Source organism: Rhinoderma darwinii, chromosome 2, assembly GCF_050947455.1.
Source record: "Rhinoderma darwinii isolate aRhiDar2 chromosome 2, aRhiDar2.hap1, whole genome shotgun sequence".
Taxonomy (NCBI): domain Eukaryota; kingdom Metazoa; phylum Chordata; class Amphibia; order Anura; family Rhinodermatidae; genus Rhinoderma; species Rhinoderma darwinii.
In genome coordinates this window covers 457,228,547-457,246,871 of record NC_134688.1, presented here as the reverse complement: position 1 = coordinate 457,246,871, position 18,325 = coordinate 457,228,547, and the positions used below count along the sequence as shown (strand labels likewise).

The 18,325-nt window shown below is 43.0% G+C and overlaps 1 protein-coding gene across 8 annotated transcripts in view; it reads right to left on the bottom strand.

Moving 5' to 3' along the window:
* The window catches only part of TIAM1 (TIAM Rac1 associated GEF 1), a 291,994-nt gene that overhangs the window by 135,198 nt on the left and 138,471 nt on the right, over nt 1-18,325 (bottom strand). For 7 of the 8 annotated variants that reach the window (XM_075854541.1, XM_075854544.1, XM_075854548.1 and 4 more), the window contains one exon: nt 655-744. The gene's annotated coding sequence lies outside the window, so the exon portion shown is untranslated. Of the gene's footprint in view, nt 1-654; nt 745-14,555; nt 14,674-18,325 lie in introns of those variants that run through there. The other variant, XM_075854542.1, reaches the window with a different exon arrangement.

Genomic DNA, 18,325 nt, shown 5'->3' with positions numbered 1-18,325 from the left:
AAGACCTCATAATTAACACACAAATACCAAAAGCAGGTTCATGTGTTAAAAGGGGTTTCCCACTGTACACTTTTATGACATATTAACTGCCATGAAGGTCTAACTGGCGGGGTACAGACTGCTGGGACGTCAATCGATCCAGAAAACTGGGCTGCCTAGTCCCTGTTCAAAATGGTGAAGCAGCCATGCATTAAAGTGAATGGGAGATATGAGCACAGCTGTATGAGATGCCACAATAGTTTGGGATTGGAAAACCCTTGTAATAACAGAGTGCAGTAAGGCAAGCACGTCAGATTCAAAGTTTAAAAAGAAAGCCACAGTCAAATTCACTAGCTTAACTACTTGTTGATGGTTTCCATTTAGGATTACTTTTTTTTAAATATTTATTTTTAGAGAAGAAGAAAAAAAAAAAAAAAGGAAGGGTAGAATTTTCTAGATGTTACATTTGCGGACAATAGAGGCAATGTCAGCCAACAGTGGAGCTTTCATTTCAAGAGTCAAGGATCACAGGTCTCTGACCCAGGAAAAAAGGGTTTCCAGTTTAATAAAACAGCACACACAGCTTTAGCGGTCAATGTAGATGAAGTGTCATATAGAAAATGACATGTGGAAATGATCCAGTATCACATCACTACACACAGGAAGAACAGTCACCTCTGGCAGAAGAAGAACGTATTCAGTATCACTCGACATAGGTCCGCTCTGCTTCCTGGTCATTCATTTCTTCTTTTGGCTGAATGAGTCCTGAAAGAAAATAAAAAAATAAAAAAAGATTAAATATTGCATACAATAAACCTAACAAATAGAGTGAAATAGATTTTAGCATTTCCACCTCCATGCAACTTTAACTCCTTTAGTTGATTGACAACCAATTGTTTACGCTCCTACATTTCGGAATGGCAAATCTGTCTAGTACTGCAGTGAGATGGGGAAGGGTTGTTTCACTATATAACCAACATGATTTGATGAGTTGGTAAAAGTTGGATGACGGAGGGCAGCAGTAACGGTGGCTATGCTGGTCGTAACCCAGATACCATGCAAAGTGCATTTAGTAGCGCACCGCAAGTTCTTTAAACATTTGTGATATCATATTTGTACGGACTACAGCCATATAGAACTAGAATAGATGTGGGATTAACATTTCAAAGATAAAGCCCAGTCACAAAATGTTTCACGTAAGATAATTCAAACGTCTCAATATAACCTTGACATTATATATTGTTCCGAGGAAGGCAAAATGCTCTGAGGAAAGAATCAGCAGTTACTATGGAGCAGGATCTAAAATAGGAATATAGCGGAGGCAGTGCCAGCGAGTGAAGGCTCCTCTTCCCTGACGCGTTTCACCAGCGAGATGTATTGTTTTATCTCAATACACAGGAGATCAACACGAAAAACAACAGCATAGTAACGTTAGAGATTTTCTCACACAAAAACTCAGCCATAATGCTTTACGACCCTCCAACCGTAAACTGTCGGATTTAAGCTCATCTCCAACAAACAGTGGCACCAACATAGAAATGCGTCCTATCAAGTCACTCTGTGCCATTGAGCAGGTGAAATGGCAGGGGAGGCAATCATTTTGCTTCCCCTGTACTAGGAAGAGATTTCTTGATCACATTCAAGAGCTTTTTTCTCTAAAATCCAAACAAAATTCTATTCAGTCATTTATTAGCTACTTCTTTCTGGAAAAGCGGAGTACCAACCAATATGGCCTCTATTTGGCTTGTCCCAGAATTCGCTCAATGGCAAATCCTGCGAGTTATGCAGCAACACATCCTCTGCTCCTGTAGATTAGACTTTCAGGACTGGGTGACAACTTTGAGAGCTGTAATAGTCGGTGTATTGTAGTGGTCACCAAGGACAACTAAAGAACTTTTATTTATAGCATCGTCCCCCCCGCCCCCCCCCAATCCAATTTTAAGGAGGAATGGTCTTAAATAACTTTTACCGATTCAAAAACGAGCTATCCAATGAGAGGTTAATCTAACATTCGAGGTAACGTTCCTGATCTGAAAATGGGACATTCTTCAGGAAACTTTGCATTATATCCAAAGCCCACAATGAAAATACAGGTTTCAAGTGGTTTGCGAGGAAGTGCAACTGTGCAATGTACGGAACAGCAGATTGCACGTGTAAAAATAGATCAGTGGTGGGAGTCTGTTCTGACAAGTCTCATCTACCCAGCGCGAGCAGGGCGTTGTGGCAGGAATAGAAATAAATTACATAAAACCTACTAAATGCTTGACTCCTGGATGTGTTCAGATCCTGACAGTACCTTTAATTTGTAAAAGACAGAACTTCAGGATACAAAAGTACATTATGTCATTAGTGGGGTCTTGACCACCACCACAAAGCATTGTAGTAGTATTCTCCCGGGCTTGGACCACGGGAAAGTAAGCAATGGAAGATCAAACCGGATTCATCACATCCCATACAAATTCTCCGAGTGCCGCCGAACCAAGTATTAGGCCTTATTCACACGACAGTGAAAAAAAATGTCCATTTAAAACTGATCAACTGTCAGTTTTTCATGGCCATTTTGCATCAGGGTGTCTCTAAATTTTCATCCATTTCAAGTCCATCTGTCCGTTTTTAATGGCCGTTTGACATCCATTTTGCATCAGTTTTTCATGGCCGTTAAAAAAACTGATGAATTTCATTGGTCAGGCTTTTTTGTCCCAACCCCCTGAAAACAACCAAAGGAAGGTCACATGTTCACCTAGACACTATTTACAGCCTCCCTGTATATGATGCCACACCAGCCTCCCTGTATATGATGTCACACGCCTCCCTGTATATGATGTCACACGCCTCCCTGTATATGATGCCACACGCCTCCCTGTATATGATGCCACACCAGCCTCCCTGTATATGATGTCACACGCCTCCCTGTATATGATGTCACACGCCTCCCTGTATATGATGCCACACGCCTCCCTGTATATGATGCCACACCAGCCTCCCTGTATATGATGCCACACGCCTCCCTGTAGATGCCACACGCCTCCCTGTAGATGCCACACGCCTCCCTGTAGATGCCACACGCCCCCTGTAGATGATGCCACACGCCCCCTGTAGATGCCACACGCCCCCTGTAGATGATGCCACACGCCCCCTGTAGATGCCACACGCCCCCTGTAGATGATGCCACACGCCTCCCTGTAGATGATGCCACACGCCTCCCTGTAGATGATGCCACACGCCTCCATGTAGATGATGCCACACGCCTCCATGTAGATGATGCCACACGCCTCCCTGTAGATGATGCCACACCAGCCTCCCTGTAGATCGTGCCACACCAGCCTCCCTGTAGATCGTGCCACACCAGCCTCCCTGTAGATCGTGCCACACCAGCCTCCCTGTAGATCGTGACACACCAGCCTCCTTGTAGATGCCACACCAGCCTCCCTGTAGATGCCACACCAGCCTCCTTGTAGATGCCACACCAGCCTCCTTGTAGATGCCACACCAGCCTCCTTGTAGATGCCACACCAGCCTCCCTGTAGATGCCACACCAGCCTCCCTGTAGATGCCACACCAGCCTCCTTGTAGATGCCACACCAGCCTCCCTGTACATGATGCCACACCAGCCTCCCTGTACATGATGCCACACCAGCCTCCCTGTAGATGCCACACCAGCCTGCCTATAGATCGTGCCACATACTCACGAGAGCAGCGCCGTCTCTCCTCTTCTTCACTTGTGGTCACTCGTCTGCACGGGATCTGGCAAGGCAGCGCGACGGGGCGGTGACGTCATCGAGGCGCCTTCAAACCCGAGTGACCACAGACGAGTGACCACACCTGAAGAAGCGCCGCAAACGTGAGTATGCCAACGATAGCCAGCAAGGGAACTAGTAGTTCCCTTGCCAATCCCCATGTAACAGATCCGTTTTTAACGGTTGTTACATGTATTGACAGCCGTTAAAAACTGATCCATTGACTTCTATGGGGGCCGTCAGGCCGTTAAAACGGCCAAAAATAAAACATGTCCTATTTTTTGACGGCCATTATTCATGGGCCGTTAAAAAAACGGCCGTGTGAATGCACCCATAGAACATCATTGTTCTGAAAACGGCCATGTGAAAGCCGTTAAAAGGACGGCCATCACATGGCCGTTTTTCACTGTCGTGTGAAAGAGGCCTTAATCACAAACATATATCTGGAGGTTCACAGGTGACATCAAGTAGAGATAATGGGGGCAGACATCTTCGGTCAGCTTCCCAATAGCCTGAAACGGTTGAGAACGAGGAATAGATTACATTAAACAGCACCATCGATGTGGTGCAGGGTGATGCCATGTTTAGGTTCCTTTAAAAATATCGGCTCTTCCATCGTCGGCACAAGAGCTAGATACAAACTTCAAAGTTATTTTTGTAAGCCAATCTCTTGAACAAATCTTTCGTATGATATTAGCAAATTCTTGGCCTTCTGTTGTATTTTTTTTTCTTTTACAATGATTTGACAAAAAATATACCTAAAAAATGTATTGTTGGGCCAGTCACGCCATGGCACGTGTATTTAGGGTTCACCATGAGTAGGATGAATATTACAGTTTAACACTAGGGTTATACAAGTTGACATACTATGGAGCACCATGGGTTATTCATCTTTTATTTTTATAGCGCTATAACGAAAGAAAAAAAAAAAAAGAAAAAATGGCAGGATGGGCCATCACTCCACCAGCATCATGAGCAGCCCATGTTACCAGAGAACTAGTATTTGCACTTGAGTAACTGCCACAAAATTTCAGAGTGCAGCCCTAGCCTACACATCAGGGGAGGTCACCGTGCTCTCCACAGTCTATACATTCAAGAAGCAAGTCGACAATACTAACAGAACAGTTCTTCTACTGTAGCCATATCTTCTTAAAAGTCATGGCAGACATCTCTTGAGGGCCTACACCACCTTTCATTGGGTAAACAACAACAAGTGGGCATAAAGAGGAACCTCCTCTGTTGATAACTTTTGAAAATGAACAAACCCTCGAAGTCTATATAGGTATAGCGACCCTTTAAACCAAGCAGACACCCAAGCAGAACTTTATAGTCTCTGTTTTCTATTATGTAAGCGTTCATGGCAATCAGCAAATCAAGCAAAGTTGAGGATCACTTATAAAGAATCAGCGCAAAATATGGAATCACCCCAAAAAATTTAAAAAGGATAATAGCTGGTTTCTATGGAAACACTCATCACAAGTTTGGAGAAGAAGCTCATCAAGATAAGCAGCACCAAATCTGAATATAGACATTACTTAAAAGCAAATTTGGCTGAAACCCATAACTGCACATTTTCCGTAAACTTCTTAAATGTGCTAGACAAAAAGAGAAAATTTGAGTAAGAGCGCACGCACACTGCCGTATTACAGCTCCGTACAACCGACCAGTAATACCAAGTCATAACATAGCACCCATAGAAGTCTGTGGGGCCCTGCTGTACTTCCGTATACTTCTAATTTAACACAATGGCATAAGGAGATTGTGTCATATTGTTCGGTTGCATCCATCCATGTTCCTTCAGATGCCATATTACAACTTCCAGAGGAGCATATCTCCATATTACGGTGACCGAGACACCATACACTCTTAAAGGAATTGTTCATCTTCAACCCATCCTAGGAAAAACAACATTATGCCTTGTCCTTCCCTTAATCAGAGCTGTGTCTTCTAACAACCCATGCACTTGTGTGCCCATCACAGGACAGATTTTTATCGAGAAGAACTAAACAATGAAGGTTTCTATTGAATGACAGCAAGCAGAGATATTGGAAACCGTAAGGAATCAGTAGGGAAAGTATATTGGAAGTGTATAACTTTTTGTTATACAAAGAAATAAAATTTAAAAAAATCTGAAACTGTAAAAAAAAAAACTTTAAGTTAGGTGGCAATAAGTGGGTAAAGGTGAGCACCAACCATCTTGATGTGAAGGTCATGATAACTGATCAAGGTTATCAAGCACTTTCAGTGCTCAAAAGAGTCAGATAAATTACAATGAAAAGAGTCTTCCCTTTTCACATAGAAAAAAAAAAAAAGAGTGTCTGAGAATGGCCAAAAGGGCCCGTCAACTGTCAATGAAAGACTCCCCATTTATGGTCTACGTCCAGACTGCGTTAAATACGAAAACAGCCGACACACATTCTCAGAAGAACCACAATGTTTCTTTCAGTGTCTAGACTTGTACCTACTAGTGAACAATTTATACAAATGTTCCGGAGGGAATACCAAACACATAATTAACGAAGATTAAAGTGCAGCTAAGTACCTGTAAAACGCTCCCGATTGTAACATTGAGGCAACAAAGTACTAAGCAATTTGTTACTCATGTCCCGGAAACTTTTCGTTAACGTAATTTAAAAAAGAGTTACCACACCTTTTAAAAGACAACTAATGAAGTGCCCTCTCTGTGACCTTCATATATTGCCATATTCTTCCACGCACCCCCTTACATTGTTTCCCTGGGTATAAAGACGTGTCACCTTAAAAATCAAGAAATCAAACCAGTCGCCAGTATGCACAAGGTTACTCACAATACAAAAAACGGCATGGACTGCAAAAATATATAACCATCGCGTGATCTAGTGACATCATGGAGATTCACCATCAGTTTAAGAACCAAAACTCTACTCATGAGAATGTAATTTGCATTACTTGAATTATTGTAAAATTGTCCATAGCACAGATCATATTTTTGGATTGATTAAAAAAAAAATGGCAGCTAGTGTCTCACTGGTTACTATGAACACAACCTTTAGGGTATGTTCACAAACACTAATTACGGACGTAAATCGGGCATATTAACCCCCGAATTACGTCCGAAATTACGGCTTGAATGCGTTGACAAACATCTGCCCATTGAAAGCAATGGGCTGACGTTTGTCTGTTCACACAAGGCGTATATTTACGCGCCGCTGTCAAAAGACGGCGCGTAAATAGACGCCCGTGTCAAAGAAGTGACCCGTCACTTCTTGTGGCGTAATTGGAGCAGTTATTCATTGACTCCAATGCAAAGCAGCGCCAATTACGTCCGTAATCGACGCGGCGTTCAAGCGCCTGCACATGCCGTTACGGCTGAAATGACGGGGCTGTTTTCTCCTGAAAACAGCCCCGTAATTTCGGCCGTTACGGACGCTGTCGTATGAACATACCCTCAGGCTGGGTTCACACGACCTATTTTTAGGGCTACAATACGTCGGCAAACATCTGCCCATTCATTTGAATGGGTTTGCCGACGTACTGTGCAGACGACCTGTAATTTACGCGTCGTCGTTTGACAGCTGTCAAACGACGACGCGTAAATTGACTGCCTCGGCAAAGAAGTGCAGGACACTTCTTTGCAACGTAATTTGAGCCGTTCTTCGTCGGCAAACCCATTCAAATGAATGGGCAGATGTTTGCCGACGTATTGTAGCCCTATTCTCAGACGTAAAACAAGGCATAATACGCCTCGTTTACATCTGAAAATAGGTCGTGTGAACCCAGCCTCACTGTGAACTAATATTGGTGTGTCCCTGAAAGTAATAAAACGCAACTCCAGTAGAAATGGTTTTAGTCACCCCATGATCTGCCCCATTGATGGGTGGAGGGTAGGTCTGGGCAATTAATAAAAAAACAACCGAAATTCAGGGCAATTAAGCGCCGTCATCATGGGCATTTCGGTTTCTTTGATTATTATTACTTTTTCCCCGGATTGAACTGTATCTGCGTCCTCAGGAGATTGCGGAGGGTAGCTATAGTGGCATTAAACTGTGCAGAGGCAGTTATGGGGCAATATACTGTGCGGAGGCAGTTATGGGGGGCATTATACCGTGTGGGGGGGCAGCTATGGGTCATTATACCGAGTGGGGGCAGCTATGGGGCATTCTACTGCGTGGGGGCAGCTATGGGGCATTCTACTGCGTGGGGGCAGTGTGAGGTGGTATATTATATACAGTAGTATACAGCAGGCTCGGGATAAATATTAATTCAATGGTGTGGCATGCAAATAGGGGGCGTGGCATGCAAGGGGTGAGGCCTAAATAATCGTTAATCGTAATCGAGGTTACATGTTCAATTAATCAGGATTTTGATTTAGGTTATAAGCACCCAGCCCTAGTGGAGGGTGTCAAAGTTTAGCGCCCATAAACAAATCTTAATAAATGGTCGAGTACGAGATCACATTCGAGTAAAATTCTGGATGCAAATAATCTCACAACCGTGACCTATGTCAGAAGACTAACGAAAGAGTAGACTGGACCTCCATTTGTAGACATCTGTGGACCCATAGGGTCATTGGTGGTCTTCAACTGCCTGGGATAAGCTTCGAGACAATGAATGCAGCATTTCAGGGTGAGGATATTTAGAATAGATGAATGAAGATTGCAAGCTTGTATCATTACTATACACTAGGAAAGGATTCGTCGTGATCAAGACACCTTTTAGATAATAACAGACTTCTGAAGATGGTGAATTCTTCAACTGCACGAAGACCAGTATAATTATCTGGAAAGAGTTGATGCTACAGAATGTAGCTAACGACAAAACAGGAGATGGATTGTGGACAATTATACCTCCATCCTCATTGTGTCAACTGTCTGCAGCTACTATTACAGAGTACTGTACATTAGGAACAAACTCCATCTCTTCTGCGAAAGCCTCAGGCACCGTGTTAAGAGGAAGAGCTCTCCAAGAAATACGAGATGAAGAACTGGCTAGAATTTCAGCCAGGGAAACAAAGAGACAAAAGTACCTCCAGGCTAAAGACATGCGAACACAAAGCCAGTGGGGGCATCTGCAAACCATGGAAGGAATTGACAAAAACATTTATCAGCTGGACAGAAATTCCAAGCCCCTCGGTTAAGGACACAAAGACGACAACTCTATACACAGTTATGAGCACATTAGATCTTTGGATTCATATTCCACAGCACTGTATGGAGAATTTGATAGTCCATAATGGGGCTCACAGTCTAATTTTCCAATAATAGCACCACACCCATTATTTATAGGTAACAAAATAACCTAAAAATATTTCTGGATTGTGTGGGAATTCTGTACTACCAAGAGGAAACCAATGGAGAAAAGTGAAGTAGTTAGGCTTTGTTCACATCTGCGTCAGGGCTCCGTTCCGTCTGAGCTTTCCGTCAAAATGGAGCCCTGACAAACACAAATGGAAACCCTAGGCTTTCGTTTCTATCACCATTGATTTTAATGGTGACGGATCCGGTGTCAATGGTTTCCCTTTGTCTCCGTTGTGGAAGGATTCCGTCGTTTTGACAATCAATACCGTAGTCGACTACGCTACCTATTCCGTGAAAACGACGGAACCCTTGCACAACGGAGACAAATGGCACCGGATCCGTCACCATTGAAATCAATGGTGATGGAAACGAAAGCCTAGGGTTTCCACTTGTGTTTGTCAGGTCTCCGTTTCGACGGAAAGCTCAGACGGAACGGAGCCCTAGCGCAGATATGAACAAAGCCTTAACATACAAAGCCATGGCCCAGCATGCAAATTATCCACACTTTTTGTCGGTCCTGTAATGTCTAATGTTTTGGTTCTTTCTGCAATGAATATTTTTCTGGTAGGCAATATTTAAAAAAAAAAAAAAAAAAAATAGGTGACCGTGGCACATTTTAGATACGACCATACGATAATACAGAATATTTGATAATCTAGCACTTATAATTTCCAGTAAAGGTGCTGTAATTGGTACAACCAACAGACCCATAAAAGAAAAACTTTAACATAAAGCTCTTGTTTGCGTATATGCAATTACCGTCCCACTACACTTCAATCTGAAAACAAAGAGCCCAGAGGGGATGAAGGAGTTAAACTCGAGAATACTGTAATTAGGTGAGCAATCAAATAATAAGCATCTAGCTTGTAATTCAGAAGCGGCGGGGGGCTATTCAGCAGCCAATCTTTGATCCTGCAAAGGTCCACATATTGGCAACCACCAGGCACAGTGTGAATTAGTTACAGTTTGTGTTAACTTAAGACTGTTAAAGGAATTAAACCTCTTGGGGCCGGTTCAAAAGGTTTTTAGGGGAGGCAGTGACAGGAACAATGTAACGTGAGGCAGCTGACTTTACCCGGCGAGGTTGAAAGAATACAGTAGATGATTAATAGAAAAACAGGCCGAAAGTGTCAGAAATCCACAAGAATGTACAGAAGGTCCTAAGGATTTGACTTTAAGGGTCAAAACGTTAGACGGCCCAAGAAATGAGGAAATAGTAGGACACCGAGTTCAGACGTTTTCGTTAGTTGGTTCTCATTTATGACTATTATTCGGATATCTGGTCATTGCGTAGACTTACCAAGACAGTCATCAGCCTTTGCCCAAGTCAACCCAAGTTGGGCAAAGGCTCTAAAGCATGTATCAGTGACTATGGACAGTATTAGACACCGGTCAAAAATGTGACCATTTTCATGACAGGTCATTACATATCTAAGGAAATCCAAGGAACGATCCCAATCCATTTTCCAGCAGATATCTGGCAGAGTTGGTCGTTGGATGTATGAAAATTTTACAGCATAGCTCATTGAAACAAATGGCACAAAGAAAATCACATCAGCTATAAACCTTGCTCTACAGAGGCTCATTTATATTTTTTACTCAGCTCATATGAAAGGCCATAGATATAAACTGGTCTGTAGATTTAAACTATAGCTATTCTGGAACAAAAAGAAATAAGCAAACAAACGGATTCTTCAGTCCCGTGTTACTCCCCTTCCATTTGCTCCTCTTCTACTGCCTGTAGCATAGCAAGAAGTGGGGCAGATGGAAAAGAGTAAGGCCCCATGCACACGACCGTAGTGCTGTGCACGGGCCGTGATTTGTGGCTCAGACAGCCGCGGGTGACACCCGCAAATCACGGGCCGTGCACATTGCCGTGTGCATTCATTTCAACGAGCCTGGACCGCAAAATGCGGCCGTAATAAGCCATGTCCTATCTTTTTGCGGTTCAGGCTACCGGACAATGCACGGACCGTGGAAACCACAGGTCGTGTACATGGGTCCATTGAAATGAATTGTGGCCGCAAAAATACGTTAGTGTGCACGTGGCCTAACACAAAGCTAGAGGAGCAGATTACACACAGGGTTTATTTTTAGGCCTAATGCACATGCGATTGGGGGCATGGCCGGCCGCGGGCTGCATTTTCGGCCTGTTCTACCATACAAAGTATGGGAGCACGGCCCGTGAAATACGAAAAATAGGACATGCTACATAAAGCCCGGCACAGTTCTACGACACGGACACCTATCCGTAGCAATACAGAAAGGTGTCCGCAGCTAATAGAACTGAATGTGTCCATTATTATGGAGATTTTTTACAATCGTGTGCATGGGGCCTTGGGCGTAGACAATAGGTCTATATAGGATCCAGAAAGACAAACTGGTAAGAGATCTTCAATTAAGACAAAGTTAAAGGAATTTTTCATTTTAGATGCATTGGATAACGCAGAATTTGGAAAAAAAATTATTTAATTTACCCACCTGATGAACATGTAAATTATTTTTAATGCTTGCACAACCAATTTTACTAATGATTAACCCCTTCCCAACATTTGTCGTATGGCTAAGTCATGGAAAGCTAGCGCTTCCCGCATTTTGCCGTATCCATACGACAAATGGTGGACACCGGCTCAGAAGCTGAGACGGCGCCACCATCCCCGTGTGTCGGGTGCATGTTCTAGCTGACACTCTAGGGTAATGGCGAGGACCGAAGTTTGCTCCGATCCCCATTAACCCCTTAAATGCAGCGGTGAATTGGAGAACCCGTAGGAAACCCACAAATACACAGGGAGGAAATATAAAACTCCATGCATATGTTGCTATCCTCCATACGGCAAGAGCACGCCCCATCTGAGCCACTATGTTGCCCAATTAGACAAAAATATAGTTTACGGAATGTGAAAAATAACGGAGCTCCGAAAACTCATAAAAATCTATGAAGCCCTAGATTCAGAAAACAGAAGAAAAATAGCTGGCACGAACAGTGGGCACCGGGATCCCTGTACCAGTATAAAGCGTCCTCTTAATGATTGACAGCTCTGCTGCCCAAGACGTTTCATCTCTGCTGAAGCTTTACTTCTCCCACTGACACCAATTTAACAAATAACTGAGCAGAATCCTCTGGGTTTCCTAATTCTGCCAAGAAGCTCTTGGCCCACAGAGTTTTGGATCCTCTTTAATAACTTCAAAGAAATCAGAATGAGAAATACGAGAAGCCGAATTCCCCCATGTGGAATTTTAACGATATCCTTCACATAGAGATATATAGTATATAAATACAACCGTATAGTGCAAGAAAAGCAACGCATGACGGACAAATGCACAGGAACGACAGACTTCTCTTTAGGACTGTGTTATTTCCGATTCTGCGTTTTATTTTTATTGATGATGACCCACCCACACCCGGGGTGACATGTCCCTAGAATCGGAGACATATAGAGGTGCAGTGGGGCTCGTAGACCACTATGGGTGCTGTATTACAGGTCTGTATAACTTAAACCATGTGGGAGTCATAACATTGCTGGATCAAAAGGGCCTGATATGCAGCAGCAGGATATGAAATACGCCCCATCTTTTAATGCAGACACTGTCGGCGTCAATGTAAACTATAGATGAGTAGGCAATTTTATGGCAGTCCGTGGATAGACGTCTGTTGGTATATGGAGGGGTGGGAACGTCAGAGTAGATCGAAGAACTGCAAGTCAGAAATTTTACACTCACTATCCGTATATACGCGATTCCTGACCAGTACTGAGTGAGAATACGTTACATCTTTGTCAACAATTTTGAGATGTCACGAATGTCACAAGGTGCTAAAAAACGGACAGTCAACTTTTCTATTAACAGTTTATCCCACATAATGCTGCTGACTTTAATGCAGATTTTTTCCGGCCGCTTCTTTTAAATCCTGTTTTCTCAAATCTATTAATGTGAGAACTTTCATACGGATAATCATCTAGTGTAAAAGAGTAAAACTATCAATGCTGAACCCCAAATATATTAATTATCATTAACAACTGTATATTTATACATAGAACTTCGCTACATGTAGACGGAAATGTGGTAAGGTTATGTGCACAGCAAGTATTGTCGCCGAATAACGTATACGCTAGTAAAAGTGAACTTCTATGCAAAACAGGAGCTGTGACGGATGTCTAAAGACCATGCACATGACTGTAAAAATTGTCCACAATTACGGACATCTTCCCGTTTATTTACGGGAAGGTGTCCGGGCCGTAGAAATGTACCGCAAAAGATAGGACATGTGCTATCTTATGCGTTTTATGGCCTGTGCTCTCATACCTTGTATGGGAGCACGGGCCAAGCATGCAGGCGGTTGTCCGCGGCCCGCCGGCCAGGCCCGCAATTGTGGCCCGTGATTACGGGCACAGTCGTGTACATGGGACCTAAAAGTGGCAACCGTCACCCATATGCTATAACGGATGTCATAAAATGGGGTCATTACAGTTCATGACGTATCTGTTAAACGGATGCCAGTGTTAGGCATCCATTTAACACATCACTAATAGGTTAAAATGGCATTTGTTTAACGGATAGGTCATGAAAAGCTATTGAATAGCTCCTGACATATACGTTTAACGAATGCCATACAGTGGAATCCGTCACCATAGACTACCATGTTAAATAAATGTATACTTGTTTTTTTTCCGCACTCCGGGACATGGAATAGATTAGTCTACTGATGTATACCGGCCAGATAGAGAATAAAAGGACATTCTTTTGGCCTTGTCTGACAATGGAGCTCTATGAACACATTTAGCGTGTATGTCAGGAGCTTTCCAGGCATACAAGTGACGTCATATTGCTAGGGTAACTTGCTGATTGAAGTGGGCCGACCGCTGCGACCTTCGAAGATCGTTCGATTGAAGGGGCTGTTTTTCACCCTCCACAGTGCAATGGCCATGCACTTAACTGGGGCTGAATTGCAGTTTTCTGCTGTGGGCCCTCGGTCCTTCCCCACCAGGATGAACGTGGTGGAGAGGAGATGTATGGAGCCACTACAACCCGTACGTGAACACCCCATTATGTATGTGGAGCTTTATAACTACAGAACCCCCCATCCTACTATTGTTTATTGTTTGACAGCAGGATTTTTCTTTATTGACGAACAGCAGGGAAAAGAACATAAAAAGCGCAATTATGGGTTTTTCACATAAGTAGTTCTAGGAAAATGTCCCTAAAACAGCATAACATGTGGGTTGAGATGGCTTTCTGGCACTCTTAAGTTGTTTCTTAGCTGCAATTATTCCAGGCAAAGCCGGGTGACAACTAATATAAACATTTTCAAAGGAATTTACTCTTTTCTGTATGGAATCTGGTTCTGATTCATAGATAGGTGTCCCGAACATGGATCCCCTTCTAGAAGATCCATATAACCTAAATAGGGTATATAGACAGGGGTTGTCTTCATGTGACGACCCCCTTAATAGGCCGAAAAAGTTTTACAACTTATCAGAGATTTGAATGATAAGGACTGTAGCAACGGTGGATCTGGAATAACCTACTCGCTATTCTGGAGTATGGGAAGGCTAAGTAAAAGTACCTCAGGAAATTGTAATGGAGCCGTATGGCTATGACCAAGCTTTTTCGGCCTCCTGAAGAGCCACTGAGGAGTTCGATATAGAGCTTCATATATCCAGGACATTTTACCATTCAGGAATCTAGGAAAGATGAGAAACAACCTCTGCAGAGAGCAAGATAAACGAACGTGAAAAAAAATAAAAAAAGAAGGGTCAACTCGTGATTCTATAAATACTAGTACATTTTTTTATTCACTGTGAGATAAGGCAGTATTAGGCGTATGATAAAAAGATGAACATCTATAAATGTCTCTAAATTATTGTAATTGCCTATGGTAATGAGACGAGAGAGCTGCTGTGAGACACCTGTTTATCCTGTCACAAAGTTCGCCACCCTTTTTGTCCACCAGCCGGGGGCTAGATAATTATCCTGTCAAACAAATCCTAAAATATTAACAGAAACGTAGCCCACTTGTATTGTGAGGAGGTGGAGGGCCTGCACTGCCCTGGAGAACACAGCTGCACATGGACATAGATCGGGCGGCAGCTTTACCCAAAAATACACCACCTCGGCATCACTCCGCTCAGCTGCACAGCAGTCATTAGCGCCATTGTTTGTGACAGGTTTGTGTGGGTGACAACAAGATCCCGTTACATCATCAGAGGGATGGGCGGGGTACGAAACAATCAGGAAGATCTGTATTATACACAATTGATGTAATCCTGCAAAATGAGAGGTATAGTGAAATACCATGAATACAGCACCAATGGTCAGGAATCCTGCTAATCCGGCAGAAAAAAAAAACTAAAAAAAAAAAAAAATTGTCGTGTGACATACTGTACAGTCAAATAAAGAAAAATGAGCAGCGTCAGATGGCTGCACAGAGCTCGATTATTTGACTATCGAGTTTTACTTCCCTTTACTATAAAAAATATCTAACGTTTTATAAAAAAAATAAAATGAAGATTCTCTTAAATTACAAACCCTTTTTGTTAGAAGGGTCCCCCTCAAAGTAAGCTGATCACAGGTTGTTCAAACTTCCTGGATCCCTAGCGATCAGATCTTTGGAGGAACCTGGCAACAAGTGTTAAATTCTCCCACAGCTCCATCACAGGAGAAATAAGGCATTACACCATGCCCATTGTCTGTGTAATAAAGAAATGTTCTCGGGTCCTCCGGTTTGAGAGGCGCTCTTTGCAGCTGCTCTATGCTCCAGCTAATTGAAGGTGGTTTTAGACAAAAGGGTCCCGATCTATAAATTCAGATTTGTTCATCAACTGGAATCGTGGAATATATCTTTGCCGTTAATATATACACATGCATATACATAAACACACACTTATACATCCCTATATACACACCCTTACAGGTACTTACTTATACATGTATACAATCTACATACATATTCACTTATACACAAATACATAAACAGATTCTAAAGCTGGCCTTACACTAGAGATTTCAGACTGCCAAAAAAGCAGATTAAGGCATCGGTCACATCTGCGCCAGGGACCGGATCCGATGTTCCATCTGAGCTTTTCGTCGGAACGGGACCCTGACTGACACAAACGGAAACCAAAAGGTTTCCGTTTCCATCACTATTGATTTCAATCGGGACGGATCTGGTCCCAATGGTTTCCGTTTGTCTCCGTTGTGCAAGGGTTCCGTCGTTTTGACGGAATCAATAGCATAGTCGACTACACAACTGAGACAAGTGGAAATCATTGGGACCGGATCCGGTCACCATTGAAATCAATGGTGATGAAAACCTTTGGTTTCCATTTGTCAGTCAGGGTCCCGTTCCGACGGAAAGCTCAGAGCGAACGTCTGAACGGGACCCTGGCGCAGATGTGAACGAAGCCTTAGACCATTTAGACATGGCAGACAACTGTGGAACAGCTTATCTGCCAGATCTGCATTCCATCAATAGAAACCCAGACCAGCCCACAGATCAAGGCAGCGATCGATCAGCGATTTGCCGCTTTAAATTATGGCATTTTTGTTTAGGGCGGCAAAGTTCAGGGACCAAGTCGTTCAGAAAACGGCCATCTGAAATCACTTTAATAATCATCTCATAACTTCCCCCATAGATAATGTCAGCTCAATAGAGACGAGTAACTTTTTCCTGACTTTGTACAGAAACACTGGCAGATGCAGCGCGCCAGCAGCAATATCTGCACTGCAGTCAGTACTCCTGCATTGCAGACAGGCAGGCACTTTTACTGCTACTTGGTTAGAATTGATAATTTACTTGCAATTACTTAGAGAAGCAGCAGGGGTTTTTTGCGATCACGTTTCAGGAAACCTCTGCTTGATCGTAATAGGGAAAACAAAAATGCAGAATCCTCAACTTAAATCAAAGAAAAACATTAACCGATGGAGGCACAAATCCACCTTATTCCACCTGCGCTTCTGCCCTCAACTCAGGCTTTTTTCTGCCTTGAGTTAACGACTTTTGTAATTTGAGACACACAGGTTGCTAGGGAGACACTGCCTGGCAACCAGATGTAATACTGTCATTGTTCGGAAGTTTATCCCTAGCAACCAGTCTCTCTCAGATTAACCCAATTTTTAATGTTGGATGAGCACTGTGCTACCAGAGCAGCAGTCAAGCCATGCCAGTCTCTCCTGGCCACTCTCCTAGGCACCATCACCAAAATACAGGCACCATTTTGTTCCTCTATTCTGACAGCAGGGACAATAGATGGTCTAACTTGCGATACTCAAATATACAAAGCGAAGGTTCACTAAGTATCGGACCGGCAATGGAGGCCTATTAATAGGCCAAGTTCTCCAGTGTGGGAAGGAAACCATCTTATTTTTTTTTTTACTTTATAGGATAATAATGGTAGCCATGCAAACTATCTGACCCAAGCCAAGGGCCACGTGACCACTGGAACTTTATTTCATATCGCTGTAACTAGAGACAAACAAGATCCAACTTACGCCAACTAGCAGGATCGCCCTGGGCCATGAGAAAGTCCATTAAGTTGCTCTTAAACTGCCCGTACTGGGCCGTGTAAAACGAGCGGCGACCAATGAGACAGCTCGTTGTTCGGCGCTCGTTTGCTCCTTTCACAAGGAGCTAGTATGGGGACGAGCGCTCATTACTCAGATCGATCGTCCCCATAAGGGCACTGTCACTTTAAGAACAAGTTAGGATTTAGTACATTTGAAGGGTATAATTGATATAACTGGATTTTTCTATGTGACAAGTAAACCCCATGGAGTAAGATGTTAATAAATTAATCCCTGGCTGGCACGCGGAGGGCTTTAGTATGCCCAGTCCGAGCTATCCGTCTGCTTCAACAACTGCTCGCGTACTTGTGAAATGTAAGTGTTCTGGGGAAGGCATGTGGGCTTTAATTAGTGACTAATGGAGGATCAGAGCTGGTATTAAGTTGGCAAAGGGGAAAAAAAAATACTTAAAGATTATAATTAGGTGGTGAATCATTTTAAAATGAGGAACCAGAATTATTCCGATATAGCCAATAGTAAATTATTACTTGTATACTGGTTCTAATAACCACGGCACAAATAGTTTCAGCTGCAAGTGAATCACGAACACTAAATTTAATTTATATTTTATACTGATCTGTTTATATCTAAATATCTCTCTCTCCTGTTCCAGCTTAAGATATCTCATCCACCTCAGAGTTTTCATCTTCTCATAAGACCTGTATGCTTTAGTAAATACTTGCATTCCCCAAAAAACATCTGGAGCATCTTTTCTTCTAATTCTGTGTCGTTCCCCTATTAGTCCTCCTGGAAATAAATTGATTCTGTCTGGGC